This window comes from Mirounga angustirostris, unplaced genomic scaffold (assembly GCF_029215605.1).
Source record: "Mirounga angustirostris isolate CCGP_5_RB_7025 unplaced genomic scaffold, mMirAng1.0.hap1 SCAF_13, whole genome shotgun sequence".
In the NCBI taxonomy this organism is placed as follows: Eukaryota; Metazoa; Chordata; class Mammalia; order Carnivora; family Phocidae; genus Mirounga; species Mirounga angustirostris.
The window spans coordinates 88,620,468-88,633,660 of NW_026991721.1; the positions used below are offsets into that span (position 1 = coordinate 88,620,468).

Below are 13,193 nucleotides of genomic sequence, written 5' to 3' on the forward strand. Positions count from 1 at the left end.
TTGGCAGGACATGCACGGCCATCTGTGATATGGCTTTAGCTTCGTTCTGCAGTGTTTTCATTTACCAATCCCTACGTAGCCCCTTACACTTCAACCACAGAGAAGAGTCTGCAGTTCCTATGGGCTGCCTTGTTTCCCATTTCCATGCCTTTATTCATCATGTCCCTTCTGCCAAGCTGCCCTTCCAGTCCTTCACCTTTATCTGGCTAACTCCTACAATCCTTTAAGACTTAGTTCATGGGTTACTTCTTTCGGGAAACCTTCCTTGACAAGCCACCTTCCCCTTCCCCTGAACTTCAGGCAGTGTCAGCAACACTGCCCTTGATTCTCACAGCTCCCTGTTCGTTGCATTGAAGACATCTCAGCGTACTTACCCATTTATGCATTTGGATTATAATTAGATGGTGAGCTCTTTGAAGCTTGGGACTATGTCATATTTCTCTATGTACCTCTTTGCCTAGCAGTGGCATAGAGTAATTGCTCAATAGGTATTTTTTTTTTAAAGATTTTATTTATTTATTTGACAGAGAGAGACACACAGTGAGAGAGGGAACACAAGAAGGGGGAGTGGGAGAGGGAGAAGCAGGCTTCCTGCTGAGCAGGGAGCCCGAGGCAGGGCTCGATCCCAAGACCCTGGGATCATGACCTGAGCCGAAGGTAGATCCTTAACGAATGAGCCACGCAGGTGCCCATTGATAAGTATTTTTAAAGTAAATGTTAAAAAAAAAAAATAAATAAATGTTGAACAAATAAATGAGTGATCCATTCATGAAATACTATTTTATATATGAAATGATTTCTCCACTTTATGAACAAGGCAGAAAGAGAGTAACAGTTTCAATAAACATTTTTTTTTACAATAAACAGTATCAATAAACTGATTATTTCTCAGTCTGATTATGAGCAACAATAGGCATAGTGATAGTCAAATGGCACCGTGAGATGGGGGGTGCTCAGAGTCAACGGGGCCCCAAGAGAGGAACCAGGAAGTGTCTGTAGCGTCCGCGCTGTGGTGGCGGATAGCTAGGATTCCTACAGAGTGCCATGAGAAACCTGCAAGACTTCCATCCTATTCATACAAAACACTCTAGGTTAGACCTTCAGTGTTTATAAGTTTTATTTGCTGAATGAAAAATCATTTCCTATACCTTAAGTTAACATACAGATTGGTGATTTGAAGTAAAAAACGGGACAATGGAAAGCAAACTAGAGTTGCAGCTCATTTCCCTCCCCCACCCCCGCAACTGACTTTCTTAGGATCTAATGCTTTCACAATGACCTGGACATAGCAAGAGCAGAAAACTAAACTGTTTGACCACCACCACTTTCAAAGCATTTCTTTGCGGAATTCAAGTTAGAAGGTAAGGGAGACTGGCATATTTTTCTGAAGTTCAGTATTGTTTTTATTTTATTTTTTTTTAAGTAGACTCCACCCCCAGCGAAGAGCCCAACTAGGGGCTTGAACTCACACCCTGAGATTAAGACCTAAGCTGAGATCAAGAGTCAATAGCTTAACAGACTCAGCCACCCAGGCACCCCAGTACCGAGTGTTTTTGAACTTCAAGTATCACCAGGATTCCTTTTACAATTAAAGTAATAATAAATAATAATGGTGATAAAGAGAAGAGAAAAGGAAAGAAAAGAAAAGAACTGCTAATAATAATAATTATTATAAAGAAGTCACAGTCCTCCAAGGCCCAGGAAGTGGCAGGTGCTTTTCACCAAGTATCATACTTATGCTTCACAACCTTGAAATAGAAATTACTTTCTCTATTTCTGTTTGAACAACTGAAGTTCAATGAGAGCAAATAACTTGAGGCAGGTCCAAAGGACGAGGTGGGGAGACTCTGGACCAAAGGCCATGTTACCTTCACCAGGTGACCCTGAGCCTCTCCTGGTCTCTGAGCTTTGTTACCTGCTCGCGTGTGTGTGAATGCAGGGCGGGATGGAGCGGTCTAAGAAACTGAACACTGAAAGTGCTGGCAAGGCTCCGGAGCCACAAGCGGCGGGAAGCTGGAACCAAGAAGGCAGAGACTAGGTCGAAGCCAAGAGAAGGGCTGGCCTCGCGGGCTCCACGGAGAACTTAGGTAGCGGCGCGAGGGGCGGGGCGGGGCGGGGCGGGGCGGGGCGGGGGCGGGGCCTGGGCGGGGCCTGGGCGGGCAAACAGGGGAGCGTGGAGACCATTTGCGGACCGGCCAGAAATGCCGCCTCTCCGGGGGAAGCAAGGTGAGGAGAGAGTGAGCGCAGGCGTTGTGGAGTCTCCGTGAGTTGCTAAGGCAGCTCATCCTCACTTTCCTAAACCAAAGCAGAGGCCGTACTCGATTTTCCTGGGGCGGCTTTCCCGTAGAGCAAGCAGGAAGGGGACTGGGAGAAGCTCCTGCACGGAGCGCCCCCCTTCCCCCCCCCCCCGCAGATTGGTACGGCCCATCCCCCCGCCGCTGATCTGGCAGGCTGCGCGCGCACCCTCCGGCGGGGCGCGGGCCGGCGGGGCTCTGCGGCCTCTGCGGCCCGGTTCCCTCCTCCCGCTCCTCGCGTGCTCCTCGCTGGCCCAGCGCCCGCCGGTGACGCGCCCGCGCGCCTTGGCGGAGAGGAGCGCGGCCGCGGGGGCGCGCCCCGGTGGCTCCGCCCCCCCAGCTCCCCTCCCCTGAGTCCCGGGTACCCGGCTCGCGCGGCTCGGTGCTAGGAGAGCAGGGACCCCGCGCCAGCCCGCCCGCCCGCCCGCCCCTGCGTCCCCGCCCTGGCGTGCGAGGCGCCGCGCCCTCTTGCTGCCCTGCTCGGTGCATGGAGGGGCCCGTTCGGATCGCAGCCGCCGCCGCCGTAGCCGCCGCCAGCGCGCGGGGGATGACCTGGGGGTGGCTTTCGGAGCCGGCTGCCGCTCAGGAGGTCCGGGGACTGAGTCTGCCCGGCCGAGAGGTGCGGGGGTGGGCCCGCCGCAGGATCGGAGGGAGGGGTGGTCCGGGGACCCCGGGCTTGGGGGCCACGCGGCTTGGGCGCGGGAGGTCCGCGGGAGGGCAGGCCGGCGCGCCCGGGAGGGCGTGGGGGTCCCGGGGTGTGTGCGGGGTCTGGGAAGGGCAGCTGACGGATGCCCAGCGGGGGAGCTCCGCCGTTCCGCGTCCTCGGGGATTCTGAGCCACCTCGTGGGAGGAGGCGGGGTGAGGTGTCAGTAACACGATTAAATCTCTTTGACCATGATCCGCTGAGGCAGGTGAGATCCAGCATATCCGGGAGTAAGGGGCGCCAGCACGTTTTCCCAAGGGAGCGGGGTCCCTCGCCTCTCAACCTCCATCCCATAGAGCGCCCGCGAGACAGTGATTTATGTGTAGGGAGAAGCAAGAGAAATTTCCTGCACAATGTATCTTTCTCTGCCTTCACAGACTCAGTGACTTCGCAGCCCCAGGGAGTGTATTTTTCCTTCTCTGTAAAGCTTTCTGTGGATTGCATTATCATTTGCTAAACACATTACAGCTCGCTATTTATTTCGGTCTGCAGCTTACAGACCTTTGTTGCTTTCTCTCCACATCTAGGGATTTCAGTAATAAATCACTGAGGAGGATAGATAGACTCTCTCGCCCTTGCCTTCATTGTTCTCCCTAACCCCACCAAATCAGGTGGAAGGCTTTCCAAAAGGAGCTCTTCTCCAGAATGCCTGCCTTTCCTAGTCAGGACTATCAGAGGGTGGCAGGTGCTTTAAGGGCAGGCTGCTTTCCAATTGAGATCTAGAATTTAGGGAACATCGTTAACAGAAAGTAAGCCCCTGTGTCCTAAAACAAGCACTCTGAGAAACAGAAAATTGAACCAAAAGCTAACATGAGATTCATTCTCAGGGCAGTGGCCAGCAAAAATGAAAGAGGCCAGTTCTGTTTCCATGCCTTACTGATACCATTGCCCTCCGACTCCCAGCTGACACTTGGCGTACCTGAAGGGCAGTGTCAAGGACGAAAAGGTAGGGAGGGGAGCTGGAAAACAAGTGGGTTTATTCTCAGTGTAATTCTAAGCATTCTATGACATTTTATAGCTCATTTTTAAAAAGTAGTCTATTTTAGCTGAAGATGGGGGCGTTGTTCAATTTTTAGGACAAGATGAAAGAAAAAATTTCTGGAAATTTTAAATTAGTGCTTAACCAGAGAGCATTCTTAGGAACCCAGAGAGGCACCAAATACTATAGTTTCTGTTATGCACATGTTGAAATAAACTGCCTCATACTTTAAGTTATATGAGAAGGATGGAGAAAACCTGTTTCATTTTGTAAAGACGTGCCCTGGGTGTGTGCTTGGCAGTGGGTAGAGCAGAAACATTTATATTTCTATAAAAAACACACAAGTGTATATTGTTTAACTTTCATGCAAAAACTCGGATACAGTATTTGGAAATCTGTCTTTGTTTGAATAGTTTAGTCAACCAGGAAAATCAGTTACTAGAGGTACTGTGCTATTGTTTGTGTAGTAACTCACTTGGGATGCTTTGATTGATTGCTATGGTTCTCATCAACCTCCTCTTCTGTGGAAAGTATTTAAACAGCTCTGACTCTCAAGCAGGGAAGTACAAAGAACCCTTAGGACTTGGAGCATACTGATCTAGCTTGTGTAGGTTGGCTTCTAAATCAATCTTACCTTTTGCCTTCTTTGCAAGAAAGGAATTAAGTTCACTTGAAGATAGGAACCTCCCTCCCCATCAGCAAGGTATATATAGAGATGGAGGCTTTGTATGGGAATAGAAACGTGTCATGGGGCTCTGCTCTAAAGAGGTCAGGTAAAATTTGTTGACTAGTTCTCCTGCTTTTCTCTTTTCCACTTTGCCCTTATGCTCTCATAACTTTCTAGATGATCTCATTTATGGGTTTGTCAAAATATAAGTTGAAGTAAACATTTTCTTCTCTAGGAATGTTTCTTTTGCACAAATTTAGACCAAAAATTGGTGATTGTGTCTAAGCATATCCTGGGGAAATGATTTCAGGAATTCAACAGTATCTTAGTGAAATTAGGCTGGGATAGGAAATTAAAAATAACTAGTTGAAAAATTGGTTATTTATAACATGTAATTACATTAGCTATGGCCTTGTAATTAGCTTTTGTACTATGTAGAAGAATAGAAAAGACAGCACATCAGAAGAGCAGATGAGTTGTCTACACAGGTAGTCTTTCTTTAGATATATGATCTTACTACTTAATAGGAACTAATTAGATTAGAAAGAGAATTTGGAGTCTGGTTGCTAAATAGATTGCTTAGAAGGACTTGATTTTATGGTGATCTTTGATGAGTGCTTCCCCCCCCCGAAGTTTTATTAACTTTGATTGAATTAGAGAATGTTTTATTGTTTTTATTCAAGATTTTATATTGCATGTAAGCATTCCGTTTATTTATAAACATTCCATTTATAAATTTTTGTTGTGTATATGGCACTAATTCATTTTTAAGAGACTGAGGAGAAGGGCTTTGATTCTTTTCAATTAAAATTAAAAGATGGTATACGGAATATCCTTCATGTAATTTAAAACTGTTGGATTACAATTAAGTGAAAAACTGGTTTGTTGGTTTTTTTTTTTTTCTTTAAACCTTCAAGTTTTTCGTCATTGTTTGTGCTCTTTCCCCCATTGTCAGGCTTAAAACATACAGTATCATTGTCATCTGTCCTCTGAATAATGGTCCTGAGGTGATATTATTAATGTGGCTTTTTAAAATCAAACTAATTATACTTGCCTAAAAGAGCCACATGTGTGTGATTCTAGCTTCCTGGTGCCTTTTGAGAGCCCGGGAGACAAGCTAGTGAATAGAGCTGAAAATTCATTCTGTATTTGATTAAATGGAACAGACTCGCAGCTCCTTACCCCAGCAGGGGCTATGAGATCTCTTGATCCCCGAAGCGGCTCCAGGACCCTGGGAATTCCATTAGCGAGCACCTGAGGAATTTCTGCCCTGCAGTGCCTTTTTTGTATGTGTGTATGTGTGTGTGTGGAGAGGGAGTGGAGCTGAGCAGTGATGGGGCGGTAGAGGGAGGGGGTGGAGAGAGGCTACATTAGAAGACTCCATATGTTAGCAGATCTAAAATCAAGGCATGACTTAACAGCTTATCTTGTAAGAGAAAAGCCCAACCCCAAGGCAGATTGCTAGTCAGGACTTTCTTCCAAGCAGGACTGTGTGGGGATGTGTTTTTAGCACTGAACTGAGCGCCACTCTAAGTACAGAAAGTCGCTTCTCTGCTTTCCCTCTCAAGCACAAGCATATACACGTTGCAGCCTTGGTAAGTTTTCTCTGAATGATCTTTTGATAAATATGTAAAATTGTGTTACAGTTTGGTCTTGCCTGGAAGGACCGATGTATTGTTCTAATAGCTTTTTAAACGGAGAGCAAAATCAGACTTTTATTCCCATAAAAAAAGCCAATTGCTTTGCACAGATGAAATGCTCATTTGGATAGGCATATTTTAGTGTGCTCTTTTATTTTTATATGATTTTATTGCATTCTTGTTACATTATTACAGAATTTAAATTCATGGAGGATATATGTTTCTTTCCTATTGTCTTTTTGAGAGTTCTGATTTCTAGTATCTTTTAAGGCATTGCTTTGCAGACTCACTAGCAGCTGCAAGTAAATGAAAATATATCTACCAAAAATATTCTGTAAAATCTTTGGAGCAAAATTTTTGAGAAACATGAGTGTGTCTTCCTTCCCTGCCCACCTCCCCCCTTCACCCCCCTGCCACAGCCGCCCCAAATAATTTTTGGATACAAACATTTTTTGGGATATTAGTCCAGTTTGTTGCTTGTGTACTTTTCCAGGAGGAGCAGTTCTGAATCTTGGATGGTATCGTTAATTGATTTTCGTATTCCCAGAAGAGTTAAACATGCATGTGAATTCCAGTGCTAGTTTTCAACTGATGCAGAATGCTGTAGCTTATTCGGTAGTTAATTTGATATATTTTGTTCCTGATTAAAATCATGTCCTGTCACAGTGCTTTCTATCCTACCACCATGTAGTCCTCTCCCAGATTCTCCTCACAATACAGAGTGTTGGGAAAATAAAGAAGCCTTTTAGAGACTACATTTAAGTCTTTCCCACCTTAATCCTGGGTTATCCCTTCTCTAGTACAGCCACCTTGAAAGGACTCTTGAATGATTTGGAGTAAACACTAAAGTCGGCAGTGTGCCTGTCTTGGTTCACAGTTGTTCAGACTTTTTTTTGCTGTATGATCTATTTTGATGGCCAGAGATCATAAAAAAAAAAAAAAAAAAACCTACCCCAAAACACATTTTGTTCTGCTACATATCAGTTGGAATGTGAGTAGGGACTTCAGTTCTGGAGAGCCAGCGATGTGCCTTTCAATCACAGAGTGAAGGAACGGTGAAGTCCCTTGTATCCGAATTCAGAGGGGAAAGAAATAGCCTGGTTATATGACTGAACTGAGATACATTCTGCTTTCTGTTTTGTTGCTGACAACCGCCTGGTCGGTTTTATTTTTAGATTACCGTACTACAAACAGAATGAAAAAGTTGACACATAAAGCTTGCTTTTCAGGCACATATTCTTGTTAGAGACCGGCTCACCTTTTTTTTTTTTTTTTTTTTATGTGAGCCGGGGCTTGACCGAAATCTTGGTTTCCTCATCTGTAAAATGGGGATAACAATAATATCTCTTAACACTGTTGTGGGGACTCCGTGGGATAATGAAAGTAAATTGCTTGGATATACTAAAACGTCTCTAAGGGTTAGCTACTGTTACTTTTAGTAACTCCTCCCGTACACATTAGTCTATTACTTTGATCCAGAGTAGTTTCTTTGAAGTACTAACTAGTAAGGAATTCTCAGAAGTAGTGGTTTGGGTACACGCAACTGCTATAGTTATAGTATGCTACCATTTTCTTAATTTTGCAGTTGAACTGAAAAGGCACATGGAAACAATGTTGCATTTTTATAATTGATTGTGTAAGAATGTACATGAGTGTACAGTTAATGTACACTAAGCGAACAGCTAGATGAAGTTTTACATATGCACATATGTGTGGTAACTATTACCCAGATCAGGATCTAGAATATTTCTTTCACCTCGGAAGGCTCCTTGATGCCCCTTCCCCGACTAATTTAGGACTGCCACCACTGTTCTAACTAGTCTCACCATACATTAGTTTGGCCTGTTCTCAAACTATGTTTATAAAAACGGATTCATATGGTATATACTCTTTTATATCTGCTTTCTCGCACTGCTCATTACGTCTATGAGATTCATCTATGTTACTGTGTATGGTAGTAATTTGTGCTTTTTAAATTGTTATAGCATCTTTGGTGTGTTTTGAAATTTGTAGTCATTTTATTGGCACATTGGGTATGTGGCCGTTGGAAAAAAAAGAAAATAGCACCTCTCCCTAAATTATTTGACAATCACATCCTAGTGGCTAGCTCAGAAAAATTACCATGACCTTATTTTTGTACATAAAATTGGGTGAAGGTAATATAATTACTCTTAGTCACAATTACATAAAGCACATCCATTGATAACTGTGTTCTTTTATGAGTGTGTGTGTGTTTTATTTTTTAATTTTTTGTTTTATTTTTAATTTTTATTTTTTTGAGAGAGAGTGTGTGTGTGTGTGTGTGAGTGGGGAGGGGGAGGGGCAGAGGGAAAGGAGAGCGAATCTTAAACAGGCTCCACACCCAGCTCAGAGCCTGACACAGGGCTTGATCTCAAAACCCTGAGATCACAACCTGAGCTGAAATGAAGAGTTGAACACTTAACCAACTGAGCCACCTAGGCGCCCCTTGTGTGTGTGTCTTTTTAGAAGGGAAGGAAGAGACCCTCAAAGCAGAGAAGGACCACGTAAGGTAGCTTATATCTTTCGTGCTTAGCATTTAAGCCATAATCAATACTTAGAAATGTACAGAAGAAACCACTAGCCCGGCATTAGCGTGATACTCTTTTAGAAGAAAACAGAACAACACAATATTCTTAAAAAAAAAAAAAAAAAATACACCCAAAGTGGAAGAAAGTGGAGCTAAGATGTTGTTATGCTACAGAAAAATTTTGAAGAACAGGACTGTACCCCCCTTCAGGGAGAAGGTTTTGGCTTCTTATTTGCTGTCAGACAATGCCTATATGTCTAAAATTTCTGTCTGTGTTGTTGGAATTCCCTAATGTGCTAAATAAAATGTATTTCACCAAACAGTGAAATAAGAATACGAGGTGATGTCACTGAATTAGAAGGCTGCTTCTTTGTTTCTTAAATTTTGGAGGGGGTTGTGGTTGAGGTAAATAGCTTGTATTTCTGTTTTTGGAAATGTTGAGGAAGGATTTTCTGGATGTTCTGCTTGAACATAAGCCACTTCTCTCTCAGGAGACATTGTATTTTTCAGCTCTTGTAATTTTATTAAATCTTATTATTTCGTACTCCTTGACATGAGGTCATTCTTCACATATAGCCGTGTGCAGGGATGGGTTCCCCTGGACTCCAGAGAGGCAAGTTGTCCCCTTTTCTTCTTAAATCAGACCACCAGTGGCCCAGATTTCAGGGGGGGCGGAGAGTTGAAATAGTGATATATGATTCATCTTTTGTCCTGTAGGGGCACTCAAAAGATGCAGATCTTGGTTCAAAAGAAGGAAGAACTGTGACAAATAGTACTGCCTCATGATAGAAAATGCTCTTTTGAGGGGACATGAGCTCCTATTACTAGACATTTGCTGAAGACACTGTGGAAGTGATCTCTTCCTTGGGTGAGAGATTGAACCAGGTGACCTCTAATGGCCCCTTACAGTATTAAGACTCCATGGGATGGTCTTTTCTGAAGGAGTGATTCTGCATTAACCCATCCATATGTACTTTTGGAGGGAGAAGAATGTGTTACAAATTTCCAAACAGCCATTGAAGAAATAAATTTTCTCAAACCAACCCTGGTTTAAAGTTGAGGACTGCCTCTACTTGTCGGCTCTTTTCACTTTAAATGTAATTCTTCGTTTGTCACTAATAAGTAAATGTCAAATATTCTTTTTCTTACTTAAAGAGAAGATAAGGACATTTCCAGTATTCTAAGTATGTAAGTGTCAGAAATGATAATGCTTTACAAGGATAGTATTTGCCTCCTTTTTATGGAGGGGCACATCTGAGAATCTCCTTGAGGTCATCCGCTGGCCCAGGTATTTCTTCACTCCTACAACAAATGTATAGTCAAAATGCAGAAATATACGTCTTTGCTCTCTGCCTTCTCTCCTCCACCCTACTTTTCTATACTTGAATTTTGGGGCAAAGGCCAATACTAGTGACTTATCCCATCAATAGAACTATATTTGGGACATTTTCTGAGATCCATAGTTATTTAATCCAACCATGTACACATCTTATATCTGTAAATATATGTTAATAATTGATATTTAGAATGATTGAAGGGAGTGTAGAATCCTGAATCAGCAAAATAGTATCTTCCCTATTTTATAAAACAGAAAAGTATAGTAGATTGAGTTTTTACAGCTTTGTGTTTATGTATACACATAAAGCCTCCATGCCCTCCCTGGCTCTAAGCAGGTCTCTCTCATCTCTTCTCTGTTACCGCTACCTTTTACCCCTCCAGCATTCTTTTTAAAATTTGGGAGAGGGATGAGAGGAGATTCAGAATGTGAGATCAAAAAAAAAAAAAAAAAAGTCAGTGATTCTGCATGTCAAGCACAGCTTCAAATAATGAAGATAATGCTTTAGATAAAGAAAAAATAGTTAAATGTCACATTATTATTGGAATTCATGCATGATGTTTTAACAATTTTATTTTCTTCTTTAAATTTTTTTTTCTTTTTAGGGGGATAGGGGGATGGGTTAGCCCGCTGATGGATATCAAGGAGGGCTTGTATTGCATGGAGCACTGGGTGTTATACGCAAACGATGAATCATGGAACACTACATCAAAAACTAATGACGTAATGTATGGTGACTAACATAATAAAATAAAACTTTAAAAAAATGTAAAATTTTGGGCGCCTGGGTGGCTCAGATGGTTAAGCGTCTGCCTTCGGCTCAGGTCATGATCCCAGGGTCCTGGGATCGAGTCCCACATCGGGCTCCCGGCTCAGCGGAGAGCCTGCTTCTCCCTTTGACCCTTGCCCCTCTCATGCTGTTTCTCTCTCGCTCTCTAAAAAATAAATAAAATCTTAAAAAAAAAAATGTAAAATTTTGTTTCTTTTTAAAATTGTAAATGGATGAAGTTTTAAACAATTTTTTTATATTTAAAATGTGTATTTTTCTTCTGTGCAACATTTGGTGTCTAGAGAGCTGATGTCAAGTCCTGTCTGTTTTTAAAATACTCAGCATTGCAGGTGTTCTCTTGGATATATAGGTACTAAAAAGTGCATTCTGGCTTCTGTCTCTTGCCAGGGAAATGCCTGACAGTTATTGGCTTTTTATGGTATCAGTAAAAGTAATTAGTATTCTCTATTTTACTATAATTTGATATCTGTTCAATGAGTAATTGTACACACTGCCTGGTTGGAGGTAAATTTGGCAAGGGGGACAAATGTTTAATGGATAAAATACTACTTTTATCAGGCCATGAAATTACTGTAGTGACATCAGAACTTGGCAGCCTCTTCTATGCCAATAAAAACAAAAATAGCATCATAAGCTAGGGATAAGACATTTTTCTTGTCCATTTATTTTGGCTTATTTTCATGGTTCTGGCCTCAGGGTGTGTGTATAACAAAATAACACAGTGAGTAACAGGCAATAAGAATTAGGGAGTGAACGTAGTTTCCAGCTGAAACGGACATGCTGTTTATCACTCACCTCGGTTTTAGTCATTTAAACTGTTCCTTTCAGTTTGGTGACTAGGAGAACATGAGGGTGGGAATGAAGAATCCTCATCCATAAAGTGGAGTTGAACTTCATTATCTGGCCTGATATGACCTCACTTGCAATATGTTGAAAAAGTTTGATGATTGGCTTATAAAATTGCCACGTGATGGTGAATGTCTGGGTGTGATTACAAATGCGACAGTAAAGTTTTGTAGAAAAGGTGCTATTTAATCCTTTTTATAATCACCCCTAAAATAACATCGTGTTACCAGTTAATTCAGTTTGATTGAATATAGTGTTTCCTCCTGCCTGTTTTACCCTATTCACTCTTGTTGTGAAATTAGATTTTTAGATGTTACCATGATTCTTTTTTAAAGATTTATTTTTTGAGAGAGCAGGGCCGGGGGGCAGAGAGGGAGGAAGAGGGAGAAGCAGGCTCACACTGAGTGCAGCGCCCCACGAAGGGCTCAATCTCAGGACCCTGAGATCAGGACCTGAGCCAAAACCAAGAGGTGGACACTAACTGGACCACACCACCCAGGTGCCTCAGACGTTACCATGATTTAATGATAGCTCATATACCAGGATTTCAGTTTGGTGTCCAGGCATCTGAGCAGTAGGTCCAGTAGATCCAGAGATTACTAAATACTGAGAAGATACTTTCATTGTTCTCGATAGACCATTAAACTCTTGAGAAGAACCATACTAAAGTCTAACTACTGTGTTCTTTCCATGATTTACCTTGTGGGTTCATCTTACTGCGATCACCTTTTTAAACAAGCTCATTTTATTTCTTCCATTAAATCTTGGATGTTCATCCAAAATGGAATCAGGGGTTTCGTTTTACAGTAAGGAGGACTATAGTTCTGATGGGTTAAAGTATATTTCAAAACTAATTTTTTTAAAGATTTATTTATTTGAGAGAGAGAGAGAGAGTGCACAGAAACAGAGGGACAGGGAGAAGCAGGGAGCCCCATGCAGGGTTTGATCCCAGGACCCTGGGATCATGACCTGAGCTGAAGGCAGATGCTTAACCGACTGAGCCACCCAGGCACCCCCAAACCTAATTCTAAGTAGATACTTCTACTTAACATGTTTTCAAGTCATATTATAGTTAGATTACAATGGTTCTGATCTCTTCATCCAATCTTTTGATTCCTATTTATTGATGGTTAGGCATATTTTCTTTTTTTATGGTCAAGTCCTTTTTGAGATTAAAGACATCAAATTCTACCCTGAATTTCTAATTCCAAGCCCTAGTCATCATGTTTTAGATTTGTGTTTTAGTTGGATTTCTCTTTTAAAAGAAATTGCAATACTCATGTTTTGACTATAGACCTATATAGGTCTTTCATATAATTTTCATCATACATTTTAGAGCTAATTTTTTTTTTTTAATCCCATGGCTGACTAAAGCCAATTTTGAGTCATT

The 13,193-nt window shown here is 42.2% G+C and overlaps 1 protein-coding gene across 13 annotated transcripts in view; it reads left to right on the forward strand.

The window, feature by feature from the left end:
* Positions 1-13,193, forward strand: part of CDON (cell adhesion associated, oncogene regulated) — a 116,002-nt gene that overhangs the window by 11,869 nt on the left and 90,940 nt on the right. For 5 of the 13 annotated variants that reach the window (XR_010407039.1, XR_010407041.1, XR_010407042.1 and 2 more), the window contains exon 1: positions 2,678-2,913. The exons of 1 other annotated variant lie outside the window; for it this stretch is intronic. The gene's annotated coding sequence lies outside the window, so the exon portion shown is untranslated. Of the gene's footprint in view, positions 1-2,207; positions 2,227-2,676; positions 2,914-3,082; positions 3,944-3,966; positions 6,239-13,193 lie in introns of those variants that run through there. 7 more of the 13 variants (XM_045894731.3, XM_054512200.2, XM_054512198.2 and 4 more) reach the window with 6 other exon arrangements.